A 14,801-nucleotide genomic window follows, 5' to 3' on the forward strand; every position below is an offset into this window, starting at 1 on the left:
ACATTTCTTTTCACCCGTGGACATGATCTCGCTGTCCTTTGCAAAGGTGGGTCCTCTGCAATAAAAAATAAAATGGTTACATTTAAAAAATTTGAGACTTTAAATAACATAATTGTAGTGCTCTTTACCTTGTCCAACCACATCATCTTGCCTGATGGCTTGAACCTCAACATGCTCATTAGGAATAACCTCTACATCCCTTGCAACTACAATACAAGATGTTTTCTTAATCCCAACACATATTATAGTTAAATTTGTATTACTACACCAAATTCAATTTGAAATGTTTACTTGTATTGATAATTCAAAAATAAAAAATCAAATAGAAAATAGCTACCTTGAGTATTACAATGCACATTCGAATTGACGCCTCCATGGTGCTCAAATGGTGTATCATGATTGACAGCCTGCAATCCAATGTAAATAATTAGTGCAATTATCAACAATATATACATATAAATACAAGACAAATACTGAGAAATGTTAATCATTCATTTTAATACATATAAATATATTCACTTTAAAGTTTTAACAAATATATAATCATTGTTTCTTTACTTAAAACAAATATAATGACTTATATTTTTGGAACTTAATATCAAATACAGTAATTACTACAGTATTCAATTTGAAATAAAAATCAATTGACTTATTTACCTCATCGATAGACCCAATAGAAGAACCTTGTGCGCTCATTTCTTAGTGTTGGAAATAAAAATGGGGAAAGTAAACTCTAAGAGGGGGGGTGGGGGTGAATCATCACTTCAAAACTTCAACCACAAAATCATTCACCACACATCCATCTCACAATTTGCATGTAAACTAAAATACCAAACTAAACATATTCATCCATAGCATGAAACCAATTAACACATATGACACAATATATTTGGTTACCTGGAAACCCTCCAGTGAGAAGTTAAAACTAGGGTGGAGATGACACCGAAAAATTTCCACTATTGTAGTTGTAAAGTGTATCCAATGAAGGTTACAAATTTTTTATCATAAACTATGATCTACCCTTTGAAAGGTTCGCTCTATTAAAGGCCATTAAATCTTACCTTATCAAAGGATTTCAACACCCTATTAGAAGTGTTCCTAGTTAAAGGACTTCAAATTAAAATAAAGTATGCACCCTATTAAACGATTTACAAAAGCCTACTAGGACTACTTGATTAAGAGATTTTTACTTATTCAGCTGTTAGAATTTTTCAGCCTCGATCCTTTGGTTAGCATTTCTCTACTAGCTATCAAATCTCCTCTTTCTTGATATATATTTGATCCTTTCTGATCATATGTATCAATTCTTTCCTTACTCTGCTTTCTTCTATTCTCTCTAACTAATTCTACAATTCAATCCTTTCACAACATCTCCTTAGTCACTATGAATGCTTTGTGTGCGCATGTAAACCTCTCCCTTCACACATAAAATCTCAAGGGTTTTCCCTCCTTAAGAAGACTTAGGTGACCTAAGGTTAGGTAGGAATCAATGACTATGATTTTCCCATTTTGTTGCTTAATTCATCCCTTTATCTAATTGGTTGCATGTACTACATAGGGATTCTCAATGTAGATTCATCTTTATCTTCTAGAATTGTAAAAAAATCCTTAAGTCATCCCAAAAACTATTTACATAGGAGTTTGTACCATTACAAACTACTATGTATAGAACTATTTACTTTGCACTTGAAGCCTCTGATGCTCAACATCCACTATATCTTCAATGCTATAACATGACCTCTGAAGGACTCGACATCCACTGTTCACTCAACATCTAAATCACTCGACATGTATTAGCTTGCTCATCACCAGAGTGACTTAACACTATCTATCTACTTGACACATACTAGTGCTTGACATATACTATATATTTTGCTTGACATGCATTATCTAACATCTTATGCCTAGCATGCACTGCTTGCTCAACATACACTAAGTACTATTAAGAAATGAATTAATTGTATTCTCACTCATATGTCAAAACCAAAATGAGATCAACAATCTCCCCCTTAGAAATGTGTGGAAAAAACATTTTTTCATGCATATATAACCTTAACTTATGAGCATAACTCATATAATATATATTCTTTACTCAACTCACATAGAAACTTTCAAAATGTCAAAATTTTGCAAAAAACTATTGACTTATCAGTCTTACCTCAAAATTTCATAACTGACCCTGAGTTGATTGTTCTTTGTTGTGTCTAAATTTGATACTCTTATTGAGTAAAATTGTTGAGTTGCTAGCTTACTCTATTTCTACATTTACTCCTCCTTTGTGTATTCTCTCCTTTTTGTCTCAATTCTCCTTTTCTTCAATATCCCCCATTTTAACACTTATGTCATGGGTGGTACACAAATAGTGTGTTTGTCCAAATTTTTTTGATGGACCTCCATTATAATCTTGAGTGCTACATCCCAATTTTTGCACACTACCTCTAGAGATTGAAATTGAACATCTAGCTCAACAACAAGGTCTACTAAGCCCTTATCAGTAGAAAGATGAGAATCTTTTTTCGTCAATGTTTTAGCAAAGGCTAGTTCCTTATGCAATACCTCCATGTGTGGGGTCAACATGGATTGAATACTTATCAAGGTAGCCTGAATATTTGCATCTTGTACATGTAATGCAACTAGCTGACCTTGAGTAGTTAGAAACATTTGAAACTGAGCTTGGCTCTGACTAGGAGACAACTTGAGAATGTTACCTGTTGTTCATAGGTCTCCTTGTAGTTGGTCGATAGCCCTCTAAACTTCTTGTGTGAATAAATTCACATCAAAAAATTTTGTGAATGGAGAAGATATATTCTCTAACACCTTCTTTATACTCTCCATCTTGGTTGCTAACTCAACCTGTTGTAGTGCAATGACACTACAAATCTTTTCATTGAATTTTGTTTGAATTTTTTTCTCAAACCATTCTAGAAATTTAGTATCTGTATCCAAGTCATTGACTTTGGTTTGAAACTTTTTCCTAGACCATTCTAGAAGTTTAGTATTTGTTTCTAGGTCTGCATAACTAATCTTATAAACTATATTCACTAGTTACTTAATAATAGGTTTTTCCTCATTAGTTTTTGGGAGGCTGAATGCATCGAGATATATTTCTTTGATTTCATGTAGAACTTGTCTTTGCTTATGCTCCCTTTTGAGTAACTCTTGGTGCTTCTTTCTTGCTAGAGATTCCTGCAATATGCTCATTTATTCTATGGTGATTGCTGCAAGATCAAACTTTGGAAGTTTAATCACCTCATCTAAGTTAACATCTCCATAAGATGTGCCTTCTCCAATATTAGATGTATCAGGGTTCAGACTTGATGACTGTAATGGTGTAGCATCTACACTTGGCCTATGAAGAGTTTGACTAGGAATAGGGGATGCAAAGATTGGTAGGGTAACCAATGTATGAATTGCTATTTGTTCCTCTAGTTTCATAGTCAAAACTGACTCTTTTGTCCTATCATTCTCCTTCTCTATGTTTTATTCTTCACCTTATATCTGTGAGATAGGTGTAGGATTGAATTTTTGACCTATATGGACTTGTGTCTCATCCTTCTCAACAACCAAAATTGCTTACATTGAAGCAATCACCACTAATGTGATGACATCTATTGTCACCATGTCCTTCACTTGATATGCCACAATAGGCATTGAAACATGTGTGTCAGTGGTGACACCCTGTAGTCCTTATGTACCTTTTGTCTTTGTAGATGTAGGGGGCACACTAAATGTGTTAGTTTTCTTTTCCCCTGTTGATGCTTTGTCAATCTTAGCTCTGCTTATTAATACAATATTAGTGCATAATTTTGCAACTAAAGTAGAATCTTGTAATATCTTTTTCAAATCACCCTCTATCAAAGGATTGATGTTTTGCATTGTGTTATCAGAAATATCCTTTATCTTTATTGTGTCTATCGACACTTAAAATCATCCCAAACACTATATTAATTTATTTAGTATTTCCCTTGACATTATAATTAATTATATTTTTAATATTCTTCTACTTATTTAATTAAATAGGTTCACTTCCCTAATGTATTTAAATTTAATTTAAATGTGTCCCCTCTAATGTGTTAAATTTATTTAATGCATAGTGCTCCATAAATCCCCTTTTAAATAAATTTTAATTTATTTAATTCCCTCCACTTTATTAAATTCTATAATCCCGTGATTAAGTTAAATCCTATTTAATTTAATCCTAATCCCACCTAAAACCTAGTCTACCACCCATCACTCTCATCCTTCTAAGCCTACCTACTAGTTAATCCCACTTAATTATCCTAAACACCTTCCCAAGCACCTTTTAGTCCCTAAGTTTTTGCTCACACATGTGTGAGAAACTCAAAATCTAAGAAAGTCCCCCTTTCTTTAATTCCTCCAAAAAGCGTCTTACACTTTTACATACTTGTCCCCCTTTCCTTTCTCCAAGGTTGCTCACACATGTGTGAGCACACCTTGAGCCATCTTAATCACTAAAAAGGCTTATGTTGACCTTTGCATGGCTTGTCTCCTTAGCCCATGTGTCTCCCTTATGGCACCTATGTGAATGCCACATGGATGCCACCTCCCCAAGGTCTCTCTCAAGCCTATAAATAGAGCCCTTGCCTCAAGCATTCATCATCTCCTCCATTGCATTGTTATCATGCTAGTTTAGTTTTAGAGATTTTAGAAATTTTTATGCTTAGAGCTAACCTTTGGTAGTTTTTTGAATTCTAGTGTTAGATATTGCATTCTCATTCTAGATTTGCATTGTTAATTTGATTACTTGCATCCATCTTCACATCCTTTGATTCCATATCCATTGCTTGAAGTGTTCTCCATTCATCTTAGCATAGTTTCATATCATTGATCATTCATCAAATCATGGGATTCATCCATAATTGTGTTTGAGGAGAGTAGATCCATATCCCTCATCTTGAGCACACCAATAAGGCCTAGTATGGGCACCCTTATTGAGCTACTTTGAGGTTGCATGAGGACTTTTCTTTTTAGTTTCACTAAGTTTTAAAACTCAAGTAGAATTAGTTGTATTTCAATCTTATTTGAATCTTTGATATACGTGTGCAACTAATGTTTGCTTATTTACACATGCTCACGACATGTTAGGTTTTCTTGTATACATTTTGGCACACCTGATGGGACCCACATCCCTTTTCCATACTCAAATTCAATCAAAAATTTGTCATTTTATGTAAAAATCATGCACTGTCATCTCTATTAGGATGCAATGTTGTCTGCGAAGATGATTTGTCATCTCTGTGATTTTGCATCTCTGCCTATGACAAACCTAATAACCACCTAAAATTTGCAAATTTTTTTGTTTTGTTGTCTCCCCAATTTTGTTGCCTACGAGTAATGTCATCTCTATAGATTTTGTGTCCTATCGTCTGCATTATGGGCATCTGAAAATCCATTTTTCAATCGATTATCATCTCCACCTTTGAACTAGCATCTCTGCCTATAGACTGTCATTTGCGATTTCTTGACGACCTACTTTTTAAGCATTTGTGATTCACCAATGACTCCTAGTTTTGTCGTCTGCATTTTTTCTGGTAGATGCAAGTTCTGTCATCTTCGTGGTTTGGTGTCTCTGCTCTACTATTGTCATCTATAATTTGCAAGTGTAAGTATCAGGTATATTGTACTTGGTTTTATTCTGTCATCTCTAAATTTTTGGTGTTTGTGCTTGCATTCTATCGTCTACATTTTTTTGTTTTAAAAAAGAGAGTATAAAACAAAAATTGACTTTTAGTGGTTCCGTAGGATATGGACTATTCTAAGTTGATTTGCATCTATAAAAAATTAAAAATAAATAAATAAATAATGTTTTCCATAATCAAAAATTCATTTTGGAGATTTTGGTGTTGCTAATCAAGTTGATTATTTGTAGGATTACAGATTGGAGTATTTTAGAAACAACTAACCATGTGTCTTGCATGTTTCCCTTAAAGTTTTATTATTCTTAGGAAATGAAATTGAATTCTTAAACACTTGCCTTTGAATGCATGTTGCACTTAATTAAATAAATCAAACACTCTCTTGAATGACTAAACTTAAATTAAGAAAATCCAATCTTGAATGCATAATCAATTGAACAAAACCTTTCATTTGGATAAATGTTGTTAAAACACAATCTTGAATGTTTAAAGGTTCAAAGAAAATTTCAATGAAGATTTGGATTTGGTGCTTAAAATGAATAGTCACTCAATCTTGAATGTAATAAATGGACTTGCTCTATCTCTATTGATTTTTTTATGTTGACGATGATCGATTTATTTTTGTTGATGAACTCTTGATTTCTTATGTTGACAATGTTTTCAAGTTGGAAATAACATTATATGTTATAAATATGAGTGTCTTCAAGAATAGATTACAAAACCCATAGATCCATTGGGAAAGAATAAGTGTCTTTTAAAACCAAGACTATTTACGTATTCACTCCTCTCGTGCCTTTGGGTGATCTTGAGTGCACAAGAAATAAGTGGCCTTATTTTACAATTTTTAGGAGGTCTACTTGGGGATGTCATCACCCCTTGTGTTGACCTCAACTCTAGCATTCTAGCAGAGTATAAATATCAGGAGATGAATCAAAAGACACCTCTCTTGGAAGTAAAATTTTGTCACTCTTGGCTAAGCCCCGAAGAAATTTATACCTTTGGGAAGTGAAGGTGGAGATTTGTGTTGCCGTATTCTCCTGGCTATGTGGCATTATTTTCTTTCATCTACATATTTGGGTGTCATGTACCTTGTGTATATCAAGGACACCCCTAGTTAAGCTTGTATATCCTAGTCAAAACCTTATAGGATTGTTGGTGTTTGACATTATTGAGTGTTCAAAACCCTTCCATTTTGAAGGGGACACACCATCTAAACTTGTATATATTTCATTATATTCTTTACATGTTATGTTTCAGAAAAATCCAAAAATTTCATAAAAATTCAAAATCCAAAAACATTTCAAGAAAAAAAAAACAAATCCACATCACTTCTTCTATTCATCTATTTCATCACACTCTTCAAAATCTCAACCATTCTAATCATTACTTCATCTTCTTAATCATTCAATCAAATCCCTAATCTTCATCCTAATCATGATTCAATATTCACATCAAGATCTAATTTCCTCATTCAATGATTCATCCTCATGATTCTTAATCCAATACCCTGTCAAATTCATTCTTTTCTAATCAATTCCTAATTCAATCCATTTACATCTTCATCCAAAATCAATCTTTCTAATTTCATTTATTCAATTTTTCTTCTAATTCATTTTTTCATAAAATCTTCCACTTTGGACATAGGAGCACCACCATAAACCTTTTACTTTAATCATAGCTATCTTGATTGACTCAGATCAATATCATCAATCATCTTTCTCCTTCATCAATATTCCATCCAATCTTTAGAAAGAAAGATTTATGCAACATTTGATACTAGACCTTCTTCCTTAAGAAAGCTTACCATAGTTTCACTCTCTCACTTGGGATCATTTGTCATCGCCAAGTATTGAGTCAGCTATTTTATAATCTATTCTAACTTGGGATCATTTTTCCATCTCCAAGTAGAAGAAGATATTATCATCCAAATCCAACATCCAATTATTTTCAATATCATAAAGTCTTTATCTACATCAAGGTTATCTCAAAACCTTCAATCAAATCAAATCCAATCCTAATCAAATCAACACAAAGTCCAAATTGCTCCTAGTCCGAATGTCATATTTCATACATCATAAAATCTTTCATCACTACTCATCTAAGTTCATGGATAAGAATTGGCATAACCAAATGGTTGAAGATTTTCAAAGGAAATATGGAGTTATACATCCCATTCAACCCATGAACCAAATCAATCCTCAAAATTTCATGTCCAATCCTAGTCCATCTCATATTTATTATTCTCCCTTTATCTTTGACAAGGGAAATCCACCTCATTATCCTTCATCTACATATGATTCATCTCACAACCCACATAATTTTTCAAACATAAATTCCATTGCCCAAGAATTTGAGGAACTTAAGAATTATGTCTTTAGCCTATCAAATGGGGGTTAAAAGATAAAATCTAGCTTCCAAAACATATGTCCTCTTCCCCCATGCTTCCAAATCCATAATCCTTAGGTTCCATCCAACCCAAATCCTCCATGTAATTCCCCATACTTTGAGCTTAATGTCCATAATCCTCATGTCCCATCCAACCCAAATCCTCCATGTAACTCCTCAAACTTTGAGCTTAATGTCCAAAACCATCATCTCATTCCCATACCTAGCTCTCAATTGCCACATAATCCTAATCCTCCAAAATCAACATTATCCCCATCCTGAAATAATTATGTCTTTGTCCCACAATCATTGGTATAAAGCTTGTCTAACTACAAAACTAAAAATAAAGTGATCCAATCACACAAAGTTATACATCCAATGCCATCTCAAGAACTTGTTCCAAAGAATCCCATTATGGATTCCTCCTATCCTTTAGATCCAAGAAATTCCCCATCCCATAATTCCCTTATCCCTCAAAATCCATTTACCCCTCTTAATCTATATCATGATCCCCTTCTTGATCAAGATCAAGACATTACATGTTCCATGCACATTATTGATTCCCATCCATCTCATGAGTTAGCACCCATTGATCCTCCACTTCATGAAGATTTTCCTTCCACTACATCCACTAAAATTCCTCCATGTCAAGATCAAATTACTCCATCTCGTGGTTCTATTCCCTCCACTCCATTCTATGATTCTATTCCATTTCATGATTCAATCATTCCTTCCATTTCACTACATGATGCTCTTATAAGTCAAGATCAAAGTATCCCTTCATTTGAATTTCATGATCCCAATCTATCTCAAGATCCTATTATCCTTCATAATACCCCTCATGATCCTAATTCTCCACATGATCCTATCATACCTTTCCAATCCACTTATGAACCCCTTATATATGGACTCACATCTTGTATTGAAAATTATAAGTATCCCATTGAAGATATAATCTCTCAAGATGTTGGTACACATTCCACTCCTTCAAAATCCAAAATTCCTCCTTCCAAACCTAAATATTCCCATCATCCATATTCATTCCAAGTCCATTTTGGGCCCTTATATCCATATTCCCATTCCTTACTCATTTCCATCCATTTTGGGTCCTTATGTTCCAAAGACAAACCCTTCATTACTTGCATCCATTTTGTGTCCATACATGCACCCATCCACCATATCCAATTCTTCCACTTCATCCCCTCATGCTCCTAACAAAGATCAATAAAGGTGCACATCCTTGAATTCCTTCCAATGTTCACCCTACATAATTTCATCCACCATCTCTCCATACCATTTATCTTCATGCACCCATACCATGGGGAATGGAATCAAATTGGATGCCAAAGGTAAAGTGAATCAAGCAAAAAATATACAAAAATCCAAGGATCAACATGTCCCCTCTAAAAGACATGTTCAAGAAAAGAAAAATATGATCCAAAACAAAATCCAAATGCCACAAAGGCTAAAAATACAAAGTGAAAAAATTATGTGGATTCCAAAGCTACTTAATGAAGCAATTATTCTCAAAGAAAAATTCAAAATGACATCCAATTTTGCTAATTCAAAGGCTTCCTCCATCCATAAATCCTCAAAAGTTCTATTTACCAACTCTATTTTGGGTCCTTATGTTCCAAAATCCACCATCCTAAACCCATCATCTCCTTCATCCATTTTGGGTCCTTATATCCCAAAATTCAAACTCTCTCCTACACATCCTCCAAAATTTCATCCTTTCCATCGCCCTTCAAGGTGCGTGCCAATGATGATGTTTCCACCTCCTTTATCCACTCATTTACAATTCTTCCAACTTAGCATCCATCAACCATGTCTTCTTCCCAACCATTCCACCCCCTTAATCCAAACTTTTTCATAAGTCATTGTCCTCCATTTCCCAACCCATTTCATCCTTATTTTCACTATCCTACCAATATCTATGAGAAAATAGTAAAAATTCCATGAAAATAACAAAGAAAGATAAATATATATCAAGGGATACCATCCATGTATTTAGATGCTTAAGTCCTCCCTTTATTTTCCTCCCTTTGTATCTAGTGTCATCTAATTCCACTTAACCATCCATTCACTTGTCCTCTTCCACTTGCACTCTACACTGGGGGCAAGCTCCATCCATATCGCACTACCTTATATATCTTCCATATTTCCATCTATTGTCCATCATCCTTTCCATCTTTGATCTTGAATATCCTATTCCTTCTATCCGTTCATGCTCACTTTTTGTATCCATCCATTATCCTATGTATTTCCATCCACTTTCACGTATTTGGACTTGACATCCTATCCATATCTTGTATCCCTCATCCTTGTTAGTTTCATTTCCTACATCCTCCATCCATTTTCCTACATACTTCCATCCTTCTTTCATATGTCCTTGATCTTTTTTATCCCATCCATTTCATGTCCCACATTTCATCCATACTCTTAATATCATTACTCCTATTTCATATCCTCCCTCCCATATCCCTTATTCATTCCACTTTCAAGCCTATGCTCATGATCAATACTAGAGGCACAACAAAAAAATGTTCATACATTCTTTGGAAATACACATGCCTTCCCTTCCTGCATACAATAGCCTTCACACCATCTTTCCATGCTCATGCATCATTTCCCACCATATTTCCTTCTATTTTCCTATCCTTGGTATGAGACATTTGAACTCCTTTGAAACATGGTCCTTGGCTCCCCATTGTTCTATATCGAATCCTTTGGTCCCCTATATTATTTCACCTTTCATTTCATCCATTTACCATTCCTTGGTTCTACATTGTCATTGGTTCTAATCTATTCCACCTTCCCTCAATTTTATAATTTTTCCAATTCAATTGAATCAACTCATTTATCCTCTAATATAATCAAATTCCCTTCTTCCAATCATTTCGTACAAATCAATTTCCATCCTATATATCTTTTTGTTCTAACCCAACCTTATCAACATCATTCATCTCATTTATTCAACTTCTTCCCTTATTTGATCAATCTTGTCCAAATTCTTTTGTTCATCATCTAATCTCATGATGTTGAGCTTTACCCTGTCACACTGAGCTTATCAAAATAGTGATTGCAAACAAAACTTACACAATTTCACACTAAGACTAAATGCTTTGAGAACCTTGTTCCTTTCACACAATTTCCAGTGAACAATCACAAACATTTCAATACAATTCAATCAAACAATCAATTTTCACCTTATAGGATGCATCCTTCCTACACAGGCTTAACAAATTCACCATCAGAATGAAGTTCATGGCACAAACTGTGGATTGAATGACTACTTGTTCATAAGGTCTTTTGTTGATTTTATCTTTGTGTGTCAGCGATAGCCTCCCCACATGTGCCTTGATCTTCAATATCTTGGTGTCATTTGAATGGCTTAACTTGATTACATGGGTCATTTTGTGATATCATCTATTTTCATGATTCTTTAGCACACCTATGTCAATTTTTGAGTTATGGTTATGCATTGCTCACTAGGGGCAACAGGTTAGAACACTTTCCACCAAAATCCCTAAAAGACTTTGTGTGTGCTTAGACCTCTCTAGTGCATATAGGTCATTTGTTCCCTCATGACTATGAAACCTACATATATGTTCCTAACATCTCTATTTTGTTTGATTCTAGTCCATGCAAACGAACCTTGTCATCTATGCTACTTTAGTGTTTGATGCATAACTCCTCTTGCAATATCAAACTAGGGTGTGCTCTACTATATGAACACAACTGAATCCCATGCATTCATGTAGTTAGGATGCATTTAGATTAATCATTATACAATTCACCCTACTTCATTATGGTCTTACCAAAAAGTCATGCAAGGTCATCTTTTAAGCCTTTTTCTTTCCCTTTTCCTTCTTGTGTCTATTCTTGAGAAAATGGGGCAAAATATATTCCTCTTTCACCCCATTTCCTCAAGGGGGCACCCTCCTCCCCTGTTGTCACTATGACACAACTCCTAGGATTCCTTTCCTCATTGGGGCAACCCATATTTTATTTTCTTTTATATAATGTTGTCCCAACATCATGCTAAAGAGGGGGAAAATGTAGATACTTAAATCATCCCAAACACTATATTAATTTATTTAATATTTCCCTTGACATTATAGTTGATTATATTTATCATATTCTTCTACTTATTTAATTAAATTAATTAAATTAAATAGGTTTACTTTCCTAATGTAATTAAATTAAATTTAAATGCATCCCTTCTAAAGTGTTAAATTTATTTAATGCATAGTGCTCCAAAAATCCCTTATTAAATAAATTTCAATTTTTTTAATTCCCTCCACCTTATTAAATTCTATAATCTTGTGATTAAGTTAAATCCTATTTAATTTAATCCTAATCCCACCTAAAACCTAGTCTAGCACCCATCACTCTCATCCTTCTAAGCCTACCCACTAGTTAATTCCACTTAATTATCCTAAACACCTTTCTAAGCACCTTTTAGTCCCTAAGGGTTTGCTCACACATGTGTGAGCAACTCAAAATACAAGAAAGCCCCCTTTCATTAATTCCTCTAAAAAGCTTCTTACACTCTTAAACACTTGTCCCCCCTTCCTTTCTTCAAGGTTGCTCACACATGTGTGAGCACACCTTGAGCCATCTTAATCACCAAAAAGGCTTATGTTGACCTTTTCCTGGCTTGTCTCCGTAGCCCACTTGTCTCCTTAGCCCATGTGTCTCCCTTGTGGAACCTATGTGGATGCCACATATAGGCCACCTCCCCAAGGCCTCTCTCAAGCCTATAAATAGGGCACTTGTCTCAAACATTCATCATCTCCTCCATTGCATTGTTATCATGCTAGTTTAGTTTTAGAGCTTTTAGATATTTTTATGCTTAGAGCTAATCTTTGGTAGTTGTTTTCATTCTAGTCTTAGATATTGTATTCTCATTCTAGATTTTCATTGTTATTTTGATTACTTGCATCCATCTTCACATCCTTTGAATGCTTTTAAGCATAGTCACTTCCATATTCATTGCTTGAAGTGTTCTTCATTCATCTTAGCATAGTTTAATATCATTGATCTTTCATCACATCATGGGATTCATCCATAGTTTTGTTTGAGGAGAGTATGTCAACATCTCTCATCTTGAGCACACCAACAAGGCCTCTTGTGGGTGCCCTTGTTGGGCTTCTTTGAGGTTGCATGAGGACTTTTCTTTTTAGTTTCACTAAGTTTTAAAACTCAAGTAGAATTAGTTATATTTCAATCTTATTTGAATCTTTTATATACATGTACAACTAATGTTTGATTATTTATGCATGCTCTCGACATGTTAGGTTTTCTTGTATATAGTATCTTGTTGACTTTCTTGGTCTAAATTAGGGGGACTAAAACTTGACATATGTACTGTAGGTACATTCTAATCTTGTTGTTGCTCGTCTTCAATTGTAGCCTCTTCATCTTCTTCCTTCTCTATGCCTCCCTCATGTCCATCTTTGACATATATATCCTTAGTAGTCTCTACTACCTCTTGATCATCTTTTTCTTCATGAACCTCCTTAGGTGCTTGTTTATTTGTCTTTTATGTTGTAAACCCATAGATGACTTTCCATATTTGAGTGCTCTATTGACAACCTCTTTAATGTTAGTCTGTAAAATATTGAAAGCTGCGTATTTGGGAGAAAATATCCCCTTGTATTTTTTTATGGTCTTAACCATTGATGATTTATCCAAATTTGACATTACTTTGGCTAGAGTAGTCTCCCTTATATTTATTTCATTTGTTAAATTGTATTGCCACCTCTGCTCAACTCTGTCATATAGACTTTTGGGTAATGAGTTGGAAATCTCAATAGGAGTGTTCTTAAATGTGGCGATCATCTACAAAATCTTCCACCTTATTCATGTCTAACTATCCAAGTTTATCAAACTCAACATGTGTGAACCTTGATAAATCTGCATTATTCTTAATATTGTCACACAAGTTGTCTAAATCAAAAGAGGGACTATGGCTTACAACTTAGAATTGATTGTTGTCATCTAATTCTGTCCTCTCCTCATCTAATTTAGCTAGAGCTACATATTTTCTCCTCTATTTCTTCTTAGGCTCATCCTCCTTTGTGGCTGCAATAGGTCTATTACCTTTAGGCTTCTCAACTTCTTGAGTCTTCTTTATAGTTTCCCTTCTTCTAGCCCTCGTAACAAGTTCTACTAGTTTCTATTGTGTTGGATTCACAACTTTCTTTGGTTTATTAACTGCTGGCTTCTTAGCTTTCCTCTTCTTCTTTTCTACTAGTTTAGGTAATTCCTTGACTTCTTCTTCCTTGGCACCTTCATCATGTTCTACTTCTTCTTGGTCCTCTTCTTGACCTTGTGTAAGTGCAAGTGGGGCTTGGTCTAGTTGATCTTCTTCACCATCCTCATCATCATCATCCTCATCATCATCATCATCATCATCATCATCTTCTTCTTTCCCTTCACCAAATCTTGCCTTTATCTTCTTCATAATTTTTTCTTTCTTTCTTACCATAGGAGCTATCTTCAAGTCTATTGTGATTCTTGACTTGGCTTCCTCATAATTGCCAAATGAGGTTGCACTCTTGTCTATTTCTTCTACAACTAAAGTTGTGATGGCTGTAGATGCCTCATCCACATTAATTTCATAAGGTAATGACCTGAGCCATTTGACCCTTGGAACAACATCTTGTACATATGTATGATCAACATCAACTAGAAAACAAACATCATTATAATATTTCTCCACTAGTGATACTAGAATCCTCAGTATCTGTT

The sequence above is a fragment of the Cupressus sempervirens genome, chromosome 8, assembly GCF_028749045.1.
Source record: "Cupressus sempervirens isolate cs-2001-9-10 chromosome 8, ASM2874904v1, whole genome shotgun sequence".
Classification (NCBI taxonomy): Eukaryota; Viridiplantae; Streptophyta; class Pinopsida; order Cupressales; family Cupressaceae; genus Cupressus; species Cupressus sempervirens.